Raw genomic sequence first — 20,514 nt, 5'->3', positions numbered from 1 at the left:
ACATTACCTCCACCACGCTTCACAGAGTTCTTTAGGGCACCTGCAGTTTCATACTTAGTCCCCAATCTAAACCTTTTATGCCTTTAGGTTTATCTTGGTCTCATTTGTCCATAAAATGTTGTTCCAAACTTCTCCTGGCTCATCTTTGTACTTTTGAGCAAACTCTAATCTGGCTTTCCTACTCCTTGTGCTGATGAGAGGTTTACATGTTGTGGTGTAGCCCTTGTAATTCTGCTGTCTCAGTCTTCTGCAAACTGTGATTTTGATACCTTCACCCCTGCACTCTGGAGGCTGTTGTTGATTTCACTGACAGTTGTTTTAGGGTTTTTCCTGACAGCTCTGATAATTTTTCTGTCATCGACTGCAGATGTTTTTCTTGGCCGACCTAGTCTTGGCTGACTGATAATTATACCTGTGGTTTCTTCTTCAGTATATTCCAAATTGTTGATTTTGGTATGGCCAATTTCTGTGCTATGGTTCTGATCGAGTTTTATTTCTGCTTCACAGTTGCCTGGTTTTCTTTAACAAAGTTCTTTGGCATTCCTTTCAACTTTCAACTCTGGACTCCAAAACATTTAAGTCAATTAAAAGGCAAGTTGATTTGATGTTTACAGAATTTAACTGATTTTATTACAAATAAAAACCTTAAAACAGTTAAAACATTTTTAACTTCAGTGCTGCAATATTATTGGAGGACAAATTATGTGCCCATGTGTGTTTTAGCATTACCTTGTTTATTGACTACTTTATTTCAAGTGTTCTCCTAATAAAAAGGCCAGAACCCTATGTCAACAGGTCTTGCTGATACAGTATAGGAGCACACCATTTCAGCTCATACAATGGCCTGCTAATGCAGTATCAACACCTACTGTACCAGATACATTAAATCAACTTTAAAGCAAACCATGGACTGGGAAGTTCTTGTATTTTTTTAATCGATTCAGACAAGAAGGAAAATACATTCTTAGGCTCTCACACACTTAGTGGTAGATCACAGAAGCAAAATACTGTCTGCCTTTTTTCATTGCGGGGAAATGAAGCTTGCAGGGGCAGTCCAAACATCATTAATGTGCATGGTATAAATCTACCTTTCTTCCAGTAAATATTCTATTAGGAAAAACCCACTGCTATGTTGTGAGTGCAATTGGTAATGTATACATAATCACCAGCCTTGAAGGTTAAATGTTTTACTAGAGTGAATGCAGGGAAAGTGTCACGGGTTTGCAATTAATATTTTTTCTGATGTTTTCTTTAGCTGCTTTTCCTGTTATGTCAAAGCTTAGCATTCCAGTCTGTTCTCTGGCACTTTCACTTGATAAGTCCAAAACAACCTCATTTGACAGCTCTCTCATAGTAGGTTTTGAAAAATAACCTATTTGGCATTCCAAGGCTCTGTTGCATGAGTTCAGTGGGAAAGAATGTGAAAGATACTTTGGAAATAAATATGCACAAGAAATTACAACAGTGCGTGGAATGACCCTCTACCTCAGAGTAGCCTGAATGATGAGAATTAAGGGGGTAAAAAGTACTATTCCTTATTAGGAATATGTGCAGACATAAACGCTGGCAATACATAAACTAAAAAGAGATTTCCTTTTGCCTCCTCCAGGTCTAGTCCTTGACCTACCCCATTAATAGTTTCCCTTAAAATAATATTCATAGCAAGTTCATTTCTTTCCTAAAAGCCTCCCATATGTCTTCAGGCAATATTTAAAATAATGAAAGCAATCCAACGCAGCTTAAAAAAATACAAAATGATGCTGGCCTAGATAAGGCAATAGTCTTGACAAATATATTGTCTTCTCCTGAAGAATCTTAATCTTTTGTGGTAGTAGACTTATTAAAAACTACACCTAGCACCATGAAGCCAGGAGTGAAAGCATGCCATTTTCCAATGTTACCATTGTACTCTCTTCCAACACGAAAACTTGTTCTTTTCATGTTACGATGACATCAGCTGTATTTTCAAGTTCCGCATGATAAATTACAAATTAACTGGACAGCAGTAATAGCAGTTACACATGATAAAGTAAACTAAAATGTGATACATTGTCTGTGCCAATAATAATGCCCTTATTTGGACATTTAAATTGAAAGAAAGGTCCTTATAGGTCTGGATTAAATGCAGTGCTTGATTATTCATTTTAAGTGACCTAAAGTATTCTTATGAAGAGCTGTGATATTTAAGGAATATAATGGACATGCAATTTAGTACCATCAGAGAAAAGTCAAACATGTACCAATCGGGGTGTGATGACAGGATATGGGTCTCTTTAAAGTAGTAGTAGTTTAAAGTAGTTCCTATCACAATTATTACACTGTAACCAAAACCTGAAAAATCAGGATAGGCAAACAAATTAAAATATGGACCTCAAGTAAGACAAACAATGCAACATCTACAGGCTGTGTACTTCGCACACAGCACTAACAGGACTGCTCTTTGTATCATTGCATATAAATTATTTTTATAGTACTTTTCCTTCCATTTTAGACTTGCATTTATAATCCAGTTTTGAGTACATTTTCATGACAGAACAAACAGAGGTGAATTTGATTGGGGAAAAAAAGAAAGGAGATTAAAAACAACAGCCGCTTTGCAGCTCTGGTCCTTCAAAGTGCAAAGCAAATTGTAATTGAAATCAATCTAATAGGAAAAGACAAATGTTAATCTTGAAAAAGCCACCTACATAAAGAACTGAAGGAAAAACAAAAATCTGTTGCAAAAATAAAATAACTCAAACTTGTTAAGGAGGTTTCTTTAACTGCATGTTTTTTGAGCATTAAGGTAGAGGACTCTTAGCTCCTAAACATTTACACATACTGTATAAAGATCTTGATCAAATTCAAAGTACTATTGAAAGCAGAGAGCTCTGCTGTTTCACATCCTTGCCTACAATGAAAACTAATATAGCATGTAATACTGTCTATCGAGAGGCATTAAAAAAGTTTCAATACTTGTGCATGTAATGGCCCTCAGTATGTTTTACAACTTCTTTAGGACTCTCTACAACTAATTGATTTGTAGCAAGAGAAAAGTGAGGCAGAGCTGGTGATCTGGTGGGGGGTGTTCATGCTGAAATTGAGAAGGGTCAGCAATGTGCTAATCTGGGCAATCAAGAGTGTCAGATAATGAACACATCTCCAAGTACTTCGGTTTTTAATAGTTTTATACAACAAAAAAGGCAGTGGGGGATGGTATGGGACTGAGATGTATTGTATTTGCATTTGGTTGGTAGGGTTTTGTTCTAATCCTAGAAGGGTTTCCTAGAAAGGTCTCTGTATGGAAACAAATACACCTCTCCATTTCCATTCTGCAACTCCGCATTTCAGCTGAATGCACATTATCAATTAATATATTTCAGCATGAAGTGCGCAAGCCTGCTTAAAAATGCACTGCTAAAGCATATATTTAAGGTGTTCAGTGTACTTTTTTCTGTTTGAATGCAAAGCTGCCTGGGCAAAACCTAATTATTCCTGTTGGGCTGAATGCTACAGTGCGGTAGCTGCCTGCTGTGCTGTGAATTATTCCATAAACAAGACGAGGGGTGTGTGTTCAGGTGCCACTCACACAACACAAGGAGAGCCTATCTCCATCTCTCGATGAGCTCGTGTCACTCCTGTGTCCACTTTGTTTTTTTTCTCCCGTCTCACTGACGCAAAAGTTCCTTCAGCTCAGTTCTGTCTAGGTGATGTTATCAATAAGGGGAGCAAAGATACTGTTTCAAGTGATAGGGTTTATCTGCAAAAAGAAAAAAAAGAAAAAGTGATTACGTTCGGCTGATTTAAATAATATATAAGGACATTTACTATTTGAGACAGACCAATTAGTGCATGTGCCAAACATAGCTGTGTAGAAGGCCCCCTATTGCGATGGGAGGCACTACAACCTGTCATCACACTAGAGTGAATGTAAGTAATGGTCTACATTTACATAATATTGACATTATACCCACCAAACAAAAGGAAAAAAAAATCAAAGCCAATAAGCACTGAAAAAAAAGATGAAAAAAAAACCAAGTTCCACATCAGATATTTTCCAAATAATACAATTAGATTACAAGGCACTGATGTTAATCTTATCTGGTGCAAGAGATGTGCACAAAATACCACTTTTAATAAAACATTACTTTAGTTTGTTTTACAAATGTTCACAGCTGACAGCTTAAATTGTAAAGAAGTTTCGTACTTTTTATCATAGCAAATACCAAGTTAATATGCCCTGAACTTGTATAGTATAGAATCAGAATGATCTATGTGTACCTTAAAATATAATATAATTACCAAGAGTGCCTTGGTAGTGGTTTTTTTAGAGTAATTATTCAGAAAGCTGAACATTGCAATTTTAAAGAGCACAGCCCAGAAGGTTTGTGGTAAAGTATGGATTTGAGATTTCTCTTTCATTAATCACCTATTACCCCTTTTCACTGTCAAACCTGGACTTTAATGATATTCACTAATAAAAATGGAAGATCGCAACTCTATTAAAATATTTATTGGGGAATACACTTTAGTATTTATTTTGTTTTCTGCCATAGAAAGACGAAAAATTATATGGCTTTACTGATTACATACAACAGCTAGGAGTAAAAAAAATAAAATCAGAGGGATATTATTAAAGGAGTAATTTACTCAATTTACAGACCACATTGAGGATTTTTGATTGAAGGTAGGATCCATGATAAAATACAATAAAACAATGATGTTAAATATTCAAAAGGCAGAATATTTATTTTAAAGGTCACCAGCACATTGAAACTCTATCGATTTGCTTAATGTTTATTCCATAGTTTACAGTTACTAAAGTGCAAATATGTATAAGTACACTATAATGTTTCTGTGGTGCAGTGTGATAAGATCACACCATACTTCCAAGAAGAGTGGCTTTGAAGTACATTCTGCTAGAACCTTTTGGTAAATGAAAAAGCACAAAGACATATATTTTTATTTTATCTGATGTTTCTCTTGCTCGGGCTTTTCCCATGTTGACAATCAAAACAGTTGCTTTTAAGTAGTGAGATTGAGTCCATGAATTAAATATTGTTAATTTTAATCAAAAAACGTTTTTGCAAAAAAAATGACCAGTTTCTGTACTGATACTGTTTTATATAGTGGAAAGAAAAATATTTATCAGTTTCTGTTTGTAGCTTTTATTAAAGAATGTATTTTGAATACAAAATCAAAGTTATTTCAAATATAAATGTAAAATTAAAGTTATTTTTTATATTTACAACTGCAATAATTATGATGCATTCTTTTCAATGCTTAATTTTTTAATTATGTGGGGTTCAAAAAAGCTCTAATCTGTCAATACATAGCTAAAGTCAGGTAATATTGCACTCAAAACGAGAAAGATTCTATGAGACAAATGCTTCTTTATCCATGATAGTTTAAAATATTTTTCAGTAATTAGAAATCATAACTTTTTTGTAATGGAAAAAAATGAAAACTGAGTCAAAAACGAAGTGAAACATTTTAACTGAATATCCAAGGAAAAGGAAATTTAGGCACTAAATGTAATACATTTAAAATAATAAAACATATACGTACTTAAAGTCTATTAAATAAAAATGATATTTAATCTTTGCTAAAAAAAACATAAATTGTCATGAATGAGTCACTCTAATTAAACAAAATATATTAGACATCTTCTTTTCAATTTCTTCTTGGATTAACATAAACTGTTTTGGAAATAAAGCTTACGTAGTTAACCTTTGCTAATCTCACCAAAAGGAAAAAGTTACTAAGTATTTATGGCAAGCACCCGCATACAATGGCTCTCCTAATTAAAACCTTGATATGAGAAGAAATAAAGAAGGATCTCTAGTAAATAATGTATAAAACAAAAATCAGATAGCAGAGTTGTTCAGCCCAAAGACTAACTTGGTGAGATAAATATTGGCCCGTCTAGCAAGATAAATTATGTCCAACATTACAGTCTATAGTTTCATGATTTCAAATGAAAACACTTAATTAGGGATTAATAAAATATGGTGAGCTATCAGTAGCTGAGAAAGAGGTATCAAATAGCTGACAGAAGATCCAAAAATACTTGAAGTTGCAGATCAAGGTTACTTGTGCAGGGTCAGGTTACTCAGGAGAAAGACAGTGACCTGGGCAGCAGAAAGTCATCCTTTTTAATAAGCAAATTACAGTCATTAACTGAAGAAATAAAAAAAAATGCCGGATAGCACTCTCTTATCCAGCTTTGCGAAGACTGCCACATATCCCCAGCTACAAAATGACTGCCTACAAAAACAGAATCTGGTGTTTCTGTAAGTGGAACGTAATGCCTCATTCATACTTCTGCTTTCTGCAGATCCCCCTTTTTAATCAGATCCAGCACCATCTATAAGAGTTTTGAATGAATATAATTATTTACAAAAAGATTCTTATTGAATAAGGTTACTGTAATTATTTGTTGTATATTGTGCTCTTTTTTGCTCGTAGAATATATGATTTTATAAGGTTGAAAGACAATATGGATTTACTGATTACTGTAAGACTCTATGCAACAGAGTAGAAGTACAACACACAAATATATTGCCTGGAATATTTTTCATTTGATTTTACGGTTTCTATGGAGCTTCAAATTAGATTTTTTATGCTTTCTGCTCACAAATATATAAAATATGACAATATTGTGCTACGCATTAGGTGGTTGTAAGTAAGACATTAAGAGATGATAATGTTAGTTGATTCACCATGTGTGGTTATTTTGTATTAAAAAAAACATTTAAAGCCCAGTGAAAACTGTTGCCTTATTTTAAAGCAGTAAAAGTAAGATATTTCAATTAGATAACCTTGGTACTGGGGATTTGCTAACACGTTTATGTCTTTATGACTCATTTAAATGGGGGTACTCCCTTTGCCTTGTAGAGCAATAGAAATGGGACTTAAATTGATTTCTCTTAAAAGCTAATTTAGCTCAGCCTTATGGTTTGAAACTAGGTGGCAAATGAGCTAAAACACAGGAGAATCAAAAGAGATTTTACAGAACTGTAAATGGGGTCATATTCCTAGATTATGCACATAATATTAAATAAAAATAGAGAAACCATTCTTTTGTATATTCATAAAAACCACAAAGAAAAATCAGTATGTCTACATTTACCCTAAAGACAGTCCAAGATATGAAATTCAAATGTGTGGTATTAAAAGGAGAAATAGCGAAAATGTGGGTTTTTAATGCACATAATAAATAATATTTAAGGCTTAAAATGTACACAAGATATATAAACATTATTATACTGTTACTTGTTAAGAATTTGTGTAATAAGGGCACTAATGAACAGCATCTGCTCCAAATCACAAAAAGTGGTTTGTGCTTAATAGTAGTGTGACTGAACAAAAACACTTGTCATTCCAGTATTTAAAAAGAAAGCAGACTTCTCTCTTCATTGAATGGGGCTCACAACGAAAGTTCAGAAAGTTCACTTCTTCCTCCTCCTCACAGAGACTATCAGACTCTCCTTCTCAGTCTCTCCACTCAGCAACCCTTCACCTCACTTACAGTGGGGGACTGACCACTGTCCTGTCCGCAAAGATAGGTTGTCACCCATCTTTCTGAGCAGGTTAGAGCCAAACCTAACTGCTAAACATTTGAAAACTCACTGTGGGGCTTTTCTAGATATCCTGAAATGCCTAAATTGACGCCAATTAAAACCAGAAAGAAAGTAAAAAAGATCTATTGTGACAAATGGACTTAAATGTAATATAAATATGTTTCTATATTACTTGATAAATAAGATCATCATAATGTCAAAAGCAGTCTTTGTTTTGTCACTAAAATAATTCAGACTGAAAAAATAATTGACTTATAACAGCTTTAAGGATGCCAAATATGTATCTCTTTTTCTACATCAAACTAAAGTAATTTTAGAGGATTTTGTTTGTTAGTTTGTGAAATTGGGTTTCTGATAAAAAAGTTGCTAAGCTGTTTGATAAAAGTGACAAAAATCACATTTGTTTAAAAGGCACAGCAGAAAGGCAGTCACTAATGTCTGCACTTATATGTCTGCATCTCACTCCCCTATATAGTAATTCCAGTGTGTACAGTATATATAGCTCTCCTTTCAAACTGACTCACTCCTATTGCACAGTAATGGCTTTACCTAATGTTAAATTATGTATTTTTATGGGGTAATGTTTGTAAATCACTACAGTAATCCAATGCACCTAACTGATAAAACCTCAGGTGAATGTATGAGCCCATGACAGATAATCAAGCCCCATATAACTAAGTCATTCTTAACAACAAGATAAAAAAAAACAGTTATTAAACATTGGTCTAATAATGTCTTCATATTTTAAATGCAGAAAGGTGATACAAAAGTAAAAAGTATATTACTGTTTAAAATATGGCTCAGTATACATTTTCAATTTTTGTATACCAAACACATTCACAAGAATCTTTTGAAGAAAAAAATGGACTTTCTTCTATACTGTAGACTTTGTTACTTTAAATAATTCTGTCTGTGGCTTTCTTAAGCACTTGTCACAAAAATCTCACTACAGTTTGTTTTTCTCAACCCAGTATCACCTTTCTGAGGGTGTGGGGGAGGGGTTGGAATGGGAGTTTGTTTGTAAAATGAAAATACAGCAATTATAATTAAAAAGGTGCCACAGTTCAGTTTTCAGAGCTGCAGTAGTAAATGGATCATATGGAGTTTTGATCTCCCACCCACACAATTCCTAGCACGGGAGCTGTGAGTTCACTGTGTGAAGCATCTCCGCACATTTCAAAGCGCATGTCACCTGTAAAAGTGAAAGGTTTATCACCTAGGAAACACATCTGTAAGCACCAAGTCTGGCGCCTATTGCATTTACAACTTGTTAAAAAGAAGGAAAAAAAAACACGACATTAATTGTAAATAAGCACATTTTGTTAACTAGGCTGAGCTGCAATGCTGTAAACTGAGTAGGCCTTTCAGAAAATAAAAATGAACCTGTTTGATCGGGCTCGTTAATGTAGGGTTTATGCCCAAGTACGTGGCAGATCTCAGGATACGAGAATGTCAACAAAATGATTTTTCTGCTGAAAACATTTTAAATGCCTTGAAGCACAAGTCAAAAAGTAACACACACTTTGGTATAAGAATTTAGTCACAGCCTTAATTAACTTTCATCTCCATTTGAGGTACTGCAACATATATCACTGGCATGTGACTAAATAAAAACTAACTGTTATGTGTTCAACAGCAGAAGAGAATAACCATCACAAAGCTCGAAGTGCTGAAATCTGAATGCAATAGAACAATTATAATTGACTGCCCTGAGACATACAAGTAAAAAAAAACTAAAACTGAGGCTTAGCAAGTTCACGGATGCAAACAAACTGTAGCTCTGCTCCAACCAGTGATCGGCTTCACAGTGCGCAGCAACCGTGAAATTTAAGCCTTGTTTCTTCCTTTGAAGTTTGTTTAGGTTCATGGCTTTCAATACAGTTCATCAGCGTTTGCTCTTTTGGTGCTTTACTGACTCCCTACCGCTGAGCTGTGCCAGAATGGCAGAGCACCAAGCCATTCTGTTAGGAGCCTTTCACTGTATCTAGTGCCTAGAAGTCAAGCATTTCAAGTCTGAACGTCACAATGCTGGCAGCCTTTTGTTGTAAGAGCATTTGCCTTTTGTAATTTATTACGTTTAGATTAAATCTGGAGAAACTCAATATTTTAATTGAATGTTTAGAGCTGAACCCCTTGGAGTAATAAATTTCCTTTGGCACCCTGCATCTCGCTATCATGTTTCTCGTCTAATTACATTTACATAAATGATGTTCTGCGAAATTATCATTCAGACTGTAACAGCGGAAAAGGAAAGAAAGCTCAAAACTGAGAGAACTGCAACAGGAAAAGGCATGGAAAACTAACACTGTTCAAAGCTCTTTGACCCTTTTCTGCTTTTCTATAAACTGCGGAGGAATAAAAGAAAAACCTTTCCTCCTATTGTAGCTACTCGAGTTGAAATTGCACAACTGGGAAGCATGCTGGCAGGTTAAACATCATGAGAACCATTTTGTTGCGTTTCACTGTCACAGTATATATCAATTAAAGCACCAAGGATTTTTCAAATATATTAGACAATTAAATCAATATCCCAATAGTGGACAATTAAATCAAGATAGCTGTAGCTTAGTCTGAACAAACTTCCCTGCTTGCTAAATAGTGGATATTCTCAGGGGCATACAAAGGTGCAGAGCAGCTGGTCATGCAAGAGTCCAGGGCTTAACCTTGTTTATTTCCTTAATCTAGAAAACCACAAACTGCATGTGCGCAGTAACTACCATTAATGGCCTGATAACAAGTCACTACTCAGACAATATGCAATTAGTCACAGACGTCTTATCTCATTTAACCATGTTCCAACACATCTTTCTATTATTCTACACTTAATGAACTGAAAGTTTTAAAAATGACAATTAAAAACATTAATTGAGGCCTACACAGACACACACAATCTGTTTTCCCAAACAAGACGTCCACTTTCAAATGATTATAGAATAATAGATCAAATATAATAGTAGTCAGAGTTGAGCATTTTTACCCTTCACTGGTGCACGGTGGCCAGATATATGTCAATATCCCATGGATGAGATCATCAGTCTTGTGTCCAATGGATCCTATTGCATGTGCAAATGGTAGGATCCTTATGACAGTGTCTCTTCAAAGGGTTTGGTCAAGGATGGACTATGGCATAACTCAGGAATAGCTGAGCCACAAAGCTAAATAGCATTAAGCAGTTCCTTCAGCCATTTTGCCCATTTACTTATTAACTTTCACATAATAAAACACAAACTATTTTTAATCATCTCACATGTACTGTAGGTAAGAGGAATTGTATGCAGAAAGCAGAAATATTAGGAGAGTTTCTCAGTCTTTCAAAAACACAACCAATGGCAGGGTTACAGCACTTCATAAAAGTCCAGAAACAAACTTTACTTCGTAAAGTGATCTGGAGTAAACTTCGTAGCATTCACATTTCAGAAGGAACCTCAAAGCCCTAAAACGGAGGGTTATAATTGATCCAACTAAGATTTTATAACAATACATCCTTGAAGAATAAAGGTAAAAATTACTCTTTCTGTAGGGTAATTTTCTAAAGAGGAATCACATGAGCAGATGCGATTTACTTCACGACTGCTTCCATGTCACACTTCTCCATTTGTCTATGCGGATTTAGAACACAGAAGATCACAGAACAGTGGCATGTATAATCTCAGTAACAAAATACTGAGCCTAGGAGGACTTTGCCAGATTTATCTAGAAGTGCTGTGGACAAATACGGTAGCTTTAAACACTTGAATGGTTGCAGTATTGAGAAAAGCTGCATGTTCAGTTAATTTTCTGTCAGAGCAGAAAATGCATGAAATGATTTCTAGTCATATCCTTTGCCATTTCATTCAACTTCCTCATTTCATACAAGAGCCACAGGCAACCGGTTAGAGTAGCTTACATAAGTCACTGATAGCTAATTGAACATTCCCCACTGAGACTAATTCCCTTCCCTCTCAATTTGATTCTTATTTCAATTGTTATTTAATGCTATATTTGTAATTTCTCTGTTCATGTATGTGTTTTGCTTCACAGCCATATATCATGCCATTAATACAGTATGCTCCGTATTTTAATGACAGTATTTTAAGTCTGGCATCCTTAAATCAGCAAAGGCCCCTGCAGTCAGCACTGATGATACTGCCAGCTGTTAGTCTCCTGGCACAGGAAAATGTACTATTCAGTCATCTTATTTAAAGTTGGACCCTTTATAGTAAATAGTCACAGAAAAAGTCTAAGCTCAGAATAACAATCATTTACAACAAATGTTCCAATTACAGGAGCCTGCTCTTGGACTAAAGATTCAAATTTGTCATTTTGAAAATAATATTATTTCAATGAGTTATCACACTTTTCCGTGGTTCAATTCTTTCATAAATTAATTTGCAATTGAGAGGTATGACACACAGATGTTCCAGTAAACATTGCAAAAAAAAAAGCTAAACGAGTCAAGAACAACATTTTCCAAACAAATCTGCCATCTTTATTCTTTTGTCCAGACTAATACACGTGACAAAGATATTGGCACTGAAGCTGCAATTAAATACATCTAGTCCCTGAAGGTATTACTGGAAATATAGCACCTAACACTCTTTAGATGGCTTTATACGCTTAAGTCTACATTCTTGTTGAACAGGGTGATCCTTGTATTTTAGATCTAATTACTAAAAGAAATCTTACAATGTTAGATTCTAAAATGTCTTATTATCCTTTTAAAATATGTTATATCTAGTAACTTATAAAAACTTTTTCCCTGCAGGGTAAATCTCGTGAAACTTCTCTGAAGTCACCATGCTGAGAAAATAAGTGAGAAGGAGAAAAATGGTTTAATCATTTTTCAGGGGCCTCTTTAAAAAACATTTGTTATACTGTCAAAAGGCAATTCAGCGCTAGTGTTACACTTGCTAACATTCTTCCAGGGAACACTAGTGTTTAACTTGGGATACACTGGGGTAAAATTTGATGGGCGCAATGTGCTCATAATGGTGATTGAAGAGGAATCCCACTGTTTATGGCCAGCGCTGGTTACAGCAGAAGGCAAACTCATGGCACACAGCGCCACTGGAGACAATAAACTTTCCCTCAGAGTTACTAAACTTTCAGTCACCTCTGCTACCAAAACCATTCAGCTAGCCCAATTTGGAGAAAACTGATATTATAATTAGTGATCTCAGCATGGCTCTAATGTGCAATTTGAAGCCTGTCTCTGCCTTTGTTATAATTAAGGCAACACTGGGAGGCCTGAAGGCACTCTCCTGCTCCCTAAATAAGCAAGATTGTGTTACTGTGCTATAACCAGACTGTCTCGGACAGGTAAGACTACCCGCAAAGTGTATTCTGACAGCAACCGGGAGAAAACTATTATTGACAATATAGGCTGGCAGCTAGCAAGGGGTTGAATGTCATGTCAAAAGACCTTTTTTTCCCCCTCTTGACCTTTATGAATTGGAGTCTCCAGTGCTGTTAAAAGTCGGCTTCTGCCCTTCCACCCCCCTTATCCCAAGTTCTGAATGTTGCTTCTTTAGCCATTTTATTTACTTTCACTATTTTTTAATGCTGTCATAACTTCAAAGGAGGGTGAGGTGTCAGGGCTGTTCTGTGCACACCTGTCAGGCAAACAATTCAAAAGGGAAGAAAAACATATATTTATATTTCAACAATGTATTGTCTGCATGTCATTTTAACCCCCCTTCCAATCATACATTTTTGCTTTTACCCTAATCTCAGCTTCAAGTGAACATTTTTGACATTGAAATGAGGTGAAAAGAACATTAAATGCGGATTTAAATTTTATTAAACATGTACATGGCAAGTCTAATCAGCAGTCTACACATGATTTGATGCACTTTAAGTCTGCATTAAATAACCTTTCTTAACACAAGGGCTTCCTGCTTAGAAAGAACCTTTAATGTAAATGACCAGCTGTAGAAGAAAATATGCCAAGGAGGGAAACTTGAGAGTGTGCAAAGGCAGTACACTGCCTTGGGCTATTACTTCAAGCATAGAAACAACACTAAAAACAACAAAAAGACAAAAAACAACAATAAGTAATAATAAATTAGTATTTTGTGTAAACAGCTTAATGAGCTAGTGTAAGGCTACAGTATGTGAAATGATTAAACATTCTATTGCAAATATTTAATAAAAAATACATATACATTATCCAGTTATAGAAGTAAAATGAATTATTCCAAACTTATTAAGACATTGCGCTAGTATTTCACTACAAAAGTGAATAAAATGTTCTCTACTAATTGCTGGAAATTTAATATTTTAATATTCAGGGAAAAACACAAAAAAATGTAAAGAATCATTATTATCTTTCATGGATACATGCAGCATGTTGCAAAGAACACTGTACCACACTAGTGCATATTACCAAACTCAGGAATTTGGGAATCTCGTTTTTACAGGACATTTGTTTCTAAATACTTTAAGAAAGAAAGACTTCAAAATATTCCACTTTAACACAGCGGCCGAAGCAAAAGAACTCACTGCACACTTTGTCCATAGAGACCACAACTTTACCAGCTCCACCAGGCAGCCAGACGAGCAGGCACATGTGCAGCCATTTCCCTGACACAACTTCTGCTGTCATGGCCTATTAAAACCAGTTTACATGTGCATGTCGAATTTGATGAATATGTATGTGACCTCTTTCATAGCTGCTGCCCACTATGCTGTAGGCCCCAAGGCACAAACCAGCACCTCTCATTAAACACAGCTTGCATAAAAGGCATCAGTTTTACACTCTCAGAAGCAGACCTCTTTTCCCTGACCTTTAACAATGTGTATTTAACATATAAATAATAAAAGAAGGTCCTGGCCTGCAAAATGCTTCGTATAGCAAAGGGAAATTGAATGGACTTCACAGAAAGAAAGGTGATTTGATTCACTGCTAAAAATCACACAGTGAAAAACATTTCATACACATATATTGTATCTATACGTTTTCAAAAACTTTTTACATTTAACTGGCAAGAAATTACGTAATCCAATACTACTTCCTTTTACAACTCTAAAGCACACTTTTTAGAAAACCTGCTAATTTAATGGGATGTATGACAATGGAACAGCACTTTAGTTGGTTATTTTTCCTAGTGATAGCATGATAGATTTAATAAATATTTAACAATGCTATTAACTAATAATTAACAATAATAAGAAAACAATTAGAGTAACATTCTTTTCTTATTAAACATTACATTGCAAGTGTTTATTGTCTATGAACTACCTAGACTTTCTAGGTACATGGACCTTTGGGACCTATGGAGATATAATTCACATAATTTGCCACTGTTTGGGTGCTTTGTACTGTATGTATGCATATTACTTTGGATGGGTCTCAAACGGTCCTGTGTGATCTGTTACTGTGTAAAGATAATATGATGTCCTGGATTTACAATGTCTGATACCTGAGCTGCTTTGGATAAGCTTGGCCTTTCTGCAGAGCCTCTTAGAAAGCCTCACCATCTGTTTCCTTAGATGTAAGTGTGACAAATAAAAGGCTTGCTCGTTCAGGAGAACAGCCAGAGAGAAACAAACAAATACTTATTTACCAGTTAATTTACCATTGCACACTTTGGCTCAGTAGCTTCTTTCAAGTTTTTTCCACCATGAGATTTTCTATCTCTGATAGGGAAATCTTTGAATTAAAGTCGTTGTACATGTACAATTGATTTGTGTCATTGAACTATAAATAATGTAATAAAAACGTTTAAACATAAAACACTTGCAGTGAACTGGAGCTTCCTGTTTTTCTGCAAACAGATGTCAATTCATTTTTCCATAAAGGATGTTGAAAAACAGGATATTATATAATAACATTTAGATGGAAGATAATATAACATTACCAAAATTAAAAATAATGTACCTGGAATGTAAAATAACAAACGGCAAAACATTACAAAGCCCAATAACTCAATGCAGAAGTTTATTATATAGGTTTTGGAAGATTGGGAAATCACTTGAGAAAAATTAGGAAATATCTAGAGCTTAATTAGCTCTAAAAATATATCACTTCTACTTCTAAGAAAGTACATTTAGGGATCTCCTACATTATAAAAATAGCAGAAACAATGGAATTTAATTCCTCTCTTCTTTGAAGACTATTTATCAAAGCCTACACAAGAGACAAATGAGTAAGTGAATGAATTGGTCAAGAAAAATTAAACAAAAAAATCTACTCATACAGAGCATAAGAAGCGACAATTGCGGTCTAAAAACCCTCCAAGCTCAATATGGCACAAGACTGTGAAAACTATAGCAAAGCTTAAAAAAGATTCTGTCAAATATAAGGAAAAAGTCCTTTCTTACTTGAAATTTCTTCAAACCACTTTCCCAAGATTTTAAATATTAAAAAAATCTGTCATGCTTCTGTGCCAAAAAATTGATGCTTCATGCAGAACTGCTCCAAAACAGAAACAGCATTGATTGGGGGAACGTCTAATAATCTCTGAATGAGTCATAAGTGAAGCACTTTACACTTATCTATCAATATGTATACACAAATTCTTTGGAATACTTCTTTTCTGACTCATGGGAGTGTGAATGGGTGTGAGAGTTCCAGCAGCCAAGAAAGGGAGGTGTACTTCAGCTCTTCATTTGGTTGGCTTCCAAACAATGATGGGGAAAAGATGCACACTAAATGATTTCTTTCTGTTGAGAAACATTTAAGTGCATTGCAGGAAATGATGGTGAAATTATCTAAAAATGTTTTTTTTCTTCAGAATCTGTTTTCTCATTCACTCACTACCGAGTAATTCAAAGTGATTGTGGTTGTGGGACTATACAGTACATTAAACTAGTTTAGAATATATTTTCGAATCCGCTTTGTGAAGGGAAGAAATTTCAAGATGAAATCTAACTAGACTCCCTGATAATGAATGAGTGAAATCAAAACACTCATTCCTTGTATTTGGAAAAATATATGTCTGGATCCCATTTCACCAGGTACTGACTATTGTGCATGAGTACCTTAAAACACACACACCCCACAAGTCATACTGAAACATACTGAACTGAGCTCTACAAAAATAGTGATTCACAATGTTACTGTTGTGATTGAAGACAAATCATTATTACAAATCAAATAAAGATCTTGCTTACGAATATAACATTTGTGTGTCAGAGATTAACTTATTAAAACATACAAAAAAACGGCTTACAAAAGCCCTTTGGAACTATGCAAAAGGGTTTCTTGATGATGTAACACTTCAGGAGAAAAGAAAGGTTTAATTTCAAACCATCGTCCAGAGGCAAGGGTTTCAAGTTAACATTACCCATGAAGTTTGGCTTCAAATAGGCTGCATGTGTTTAAACTGCAGCTCGACAGTCCTTCCTCTTCCCAGACACAATTCAACGAGACTACAAGCCTCATTTAATCATACTGTACACATCTCCCCAAATGTTTAGACCCTTTGATTTGTTCCTACAAAGAAATTGGTGATCGCAGGACTGGGGAGATGTTTTAAGAGAACACCAATAAATTCTAATGTGGGGATGAGGTTTTGGAGAATCAGAGCGACATGATCCATATTATTGATTTTTTAAGATCAATTTCTCAAATTCAAGGTCAATCCAATAGATTGTTCTTTTTGCAAACAATGATAGAAAGCAGAAACAGAAAATTTCACTATGTGGCACAGATTTTTAAATGAAAGGTTTTTAAACAAATTCAAAAACTGTAGAAAACATGTACAGTAGTTGTACAGTGTCCTCTCGATGTGTCTGCATTGTAAAGAAGGAAATGACCAAAATAAATCTTTACAAGAGTGTAATTTTACAGTGGACGATTTTACAGTGACACACATATGAGAACTTTAAGCCCTAACTTGTTATTACATTACCATCACTAAAACCAAGACTTTGTATAAATCCCCCTTACTGTCCACACTGAGGGATGTTTGTCTCATTTCTTCATTCAACAAATAAAAGTTCAAAGGGGTTCTCGGAACAGAATATTATAAGATATAAACAAAACAAAAAAAATGAAAAGTATAATAATAATGAAAAGTGATGACATGTTGTATTCCTATTTCTGATCATGAAAAACAACCAAATTAAGCGGGAACTTATTTTGCTACTAAAGTAAATGCCACATGTAGTTTATATAACATATGAATATAAAACAAATACATTTCTATTGTATATTCAGATATTTTTAGCCGTCCAGTCTGGAGATAATACTTCTATTGCGAGTGAAATAAATGGTCAGATAGTTTCTGAAAATGATGAACATTAGGCCTTAGTCAGTTATTCCACTGACATTTCACTTTAACTAGAAATTAAATTATTAACATTTTTAGTTACATCCTACACAGAGGTTTAAGTATAACATTGTTTAATATCCCGTCTATATAAAATAATGAAGAGTAAATTTATTGAGCCCACATCGTGTTTCATTAAGTGAAATGCCAATCGGTTAGCTATACTAAGTTTGTTAAATATTCTCTATGGGTATTTTTTATTGACATATGAGGTCAAGTGCAAATTAGAATATAAACATGTTTGCTCACAAATATACACTGTTGATACATGAAATATATCAAATGTACAATAAAACTTCTCGTGAAAGCTTCTCCTGTTAGACATTTGTCCTTGTAATGGTATTGAGGCAAAGGAAGCTACTGTATAAGGAATATGTAAATGAAATCTATAATAAGATAAAGCCTATTTTAACTTTCTTCATTCCGTGAACATAGCAAAGGGATAAGAGGAGGAACCCATTGAAATCCAGTGACCCTGTAATTGGATGTCTTAAAAGAAGGAAAAATAATTAAAACCAAGTACTGGCTTAGATCATAATTCAATATAAATTTAATGTAAATCCTTATGGCTGATACAATGATGATATCATCTTCTGTTGACATGTGCAACTAAATGAGCTGTGTACAATCTTCCAGAGCTAAAACCTATTAATTCCTAAACCGCTACAGACATGGCAGTTTGGATGTCGCACTACATCTTTGCAGTGCTTCCTGTCTTTAGTTTATCCAACTCAGCAGTTGTAGAATCTAAAGGGACTTGGGGGGCAGCTGAGAAATAGGGCACACACTTCTTTTCCACAGATGCACGTTCCAGGGAAGCAACCTATTTTAAGCCTTTTGATTGGAGTAGCAATGTGCCACACCACTTCATCTTGCGACATTTCTGCCCGCTTTTAACACGTATGTGTGTCACTGCAGATATTTCTTCAAGGCTGCACAAATTATAATCTACTGATCCCTGGGCTAGCATCTTACTGTAAGTGTGAACCATGAATTTCTGCTCAGGGCCCTTTCACTCTGGATATCTGGTTCAACTAGAGAAAACCTCTCAAAAGTGTAACTTATTGCACTATCAGATAATAATCCAGAATCACATTTGACGCTGAGATTGGCTTAATGGGCACTGCCATGACATCTATAATATGAGTCATCATTTTGTTTTACTTGAATGAATAAACAAGCTCTACAGGACAGCTGAACATTATGAAATGTGCCTCTTTAGACCACAGGCCTTAGAAATGTGTGGGCCTGTGATGTATAAGGTAAGCACAGCTTCTGAGGCACTGCAATTCATTAACTGTTGCAATCAGAGTGAAAAGACTAGGTTATATCTATAGTTACACATTTCCACAACACAGAAGGAGGTCAACAAAATTTTGATAAACCAAAGCCCCCATCTTTGTAAAATACATGTTGAGAACAGTGAGACATTTATAAAGTGCTAAACAATTTAATCTAAGCTTTCTCTTTTCTATTAGAACATGAGTTTCTGAAATGAATACCTTTGGGCTCTATAAGAGATGAAGCAACAATCTTTATAAGCTGACAAATAGATGACAATTAAAACACTAAAGTTTATATATATTATTATTTTGTATAAAGGAGAACATTTTATTTCACGCTACACTAACAACATTACTTACAGCTTCAAATCCAAAGGTCCTTACTAATTTTTGTAACTATTTAGTGTGTAAATGTATTATTAAATGTCACGTAAATATTTCTTTCCATATCTAATGACACACCTGTGAGTTAATCTGGATAAATAAAAAAGCAAAAAGTGTGAATGAATCCAGTCTAGGGAGGTGACGAATTGAGTGTTCTTCCAATTTTATTTTTTTTTCTTGCACCCTGTCTTGTATTGCTGATGTTTTTATCAATTGTTTGGACAGACAGTCAAATCTTCAGGTTATAACTTGAAAATATTGCGGAGAGGCAGACAACAGTCACACGGTACCCCAGAAAAAAGCCAGTTCCCTTGACTCCTCTGGTCTCCATAGATACAGCACGGCCACAGCCTCTCTCTCTCACAGGAGCAGCAGAGGCACGACTCTGCTGCTGGAGCATTTCCGCTCCTCCTCCCCCCATACCGTCTGTTCCTCTGCTCTCCCCCGGCTGAGGCAGCTGATTTAGTTTCCAATACCTGCCAAACCTGGTGAGGAGATGTGGTTTCCTTTCCCACAAGGAAATGAACTCAGCCTGCGCCAGAACCTCCTTGATACTTGCCCCCAAACAGACACTGCAGCCTTGGCCACTTTAACCTGGAAAGCAGCTTTTAACCCTGTAATGTGTGCAAGCAAGGAGCTGTCTGGAGAGAAAACACAATCTCTGATAGTGCTAATGGCATCAAGTATGTCTGCGCTGTGTTTATGATTGAATGTTTTTGGGGACATTTTGATTAACCAATCATTCACAACTGGCCATGATACTCCCAAATAACTCTGTTGTGTAACCATTAAATCACCTCATTAGAGACAGGGTTGAAAGGCCATTGGTGATGAGGTGTATTAACTGGTTGGAAGTTAAGCAGGGTCATAATCAAAGACGAAAAACACACAAAGGAACCAATGTACCCAGTTTAACAAGATAGCAATGCATTTTTGCCACTGGCACATTGGAGGCTGGATTCGGTCAGAGCCTCAACAGTCACTGTGCTCAAGTCATTTTTAGCAATGCATTGTCCATTTTTGTAAAGACGA

General features: G+C 35.2%; 1 long non-coding RNA gene across 1 annotated transcript in view; it reads right to left on the bottom strand.

Annotated features, from left to right (window-relative positions):
* LOC107079394 (uncharacterized) overlaps positions 1–20,514 on the bottom strand; it is a 145,730-nt gene that overhangs the window by 30,666 nt on the left and 94,550 nt on the right. The window contains exon 4 of the long non-coding RNA XR_011182286.1: positions 3,569–3,739. This is a non-coding gene — a long non-coding RNA (uncharacterized lncRNA). The remainder of the gene's footprint in view (positions 1–3,568; positions 3,740–20,514) is intronic.

Source organism: Lepisosteus oculatus, chromosome 17 (assembly GCF_040954835.1).
Source record: "Lepisosteus oculatus isolate fLepOcu1 chromosome 17, fLepOcu1.hap2, whole genome shotgun sequence".
NCBI classification, from domain to species: domain Eukaryota; kingdom Metazoa; phylum Chordata; class Actinopteri; order Semionotiformes; family Lepisosteidae; genus Lepisosteus; species Lepisosteus oculatus.
This window is presented reverse-complemented; position numbering and strand designations above follow the sequence as displayed.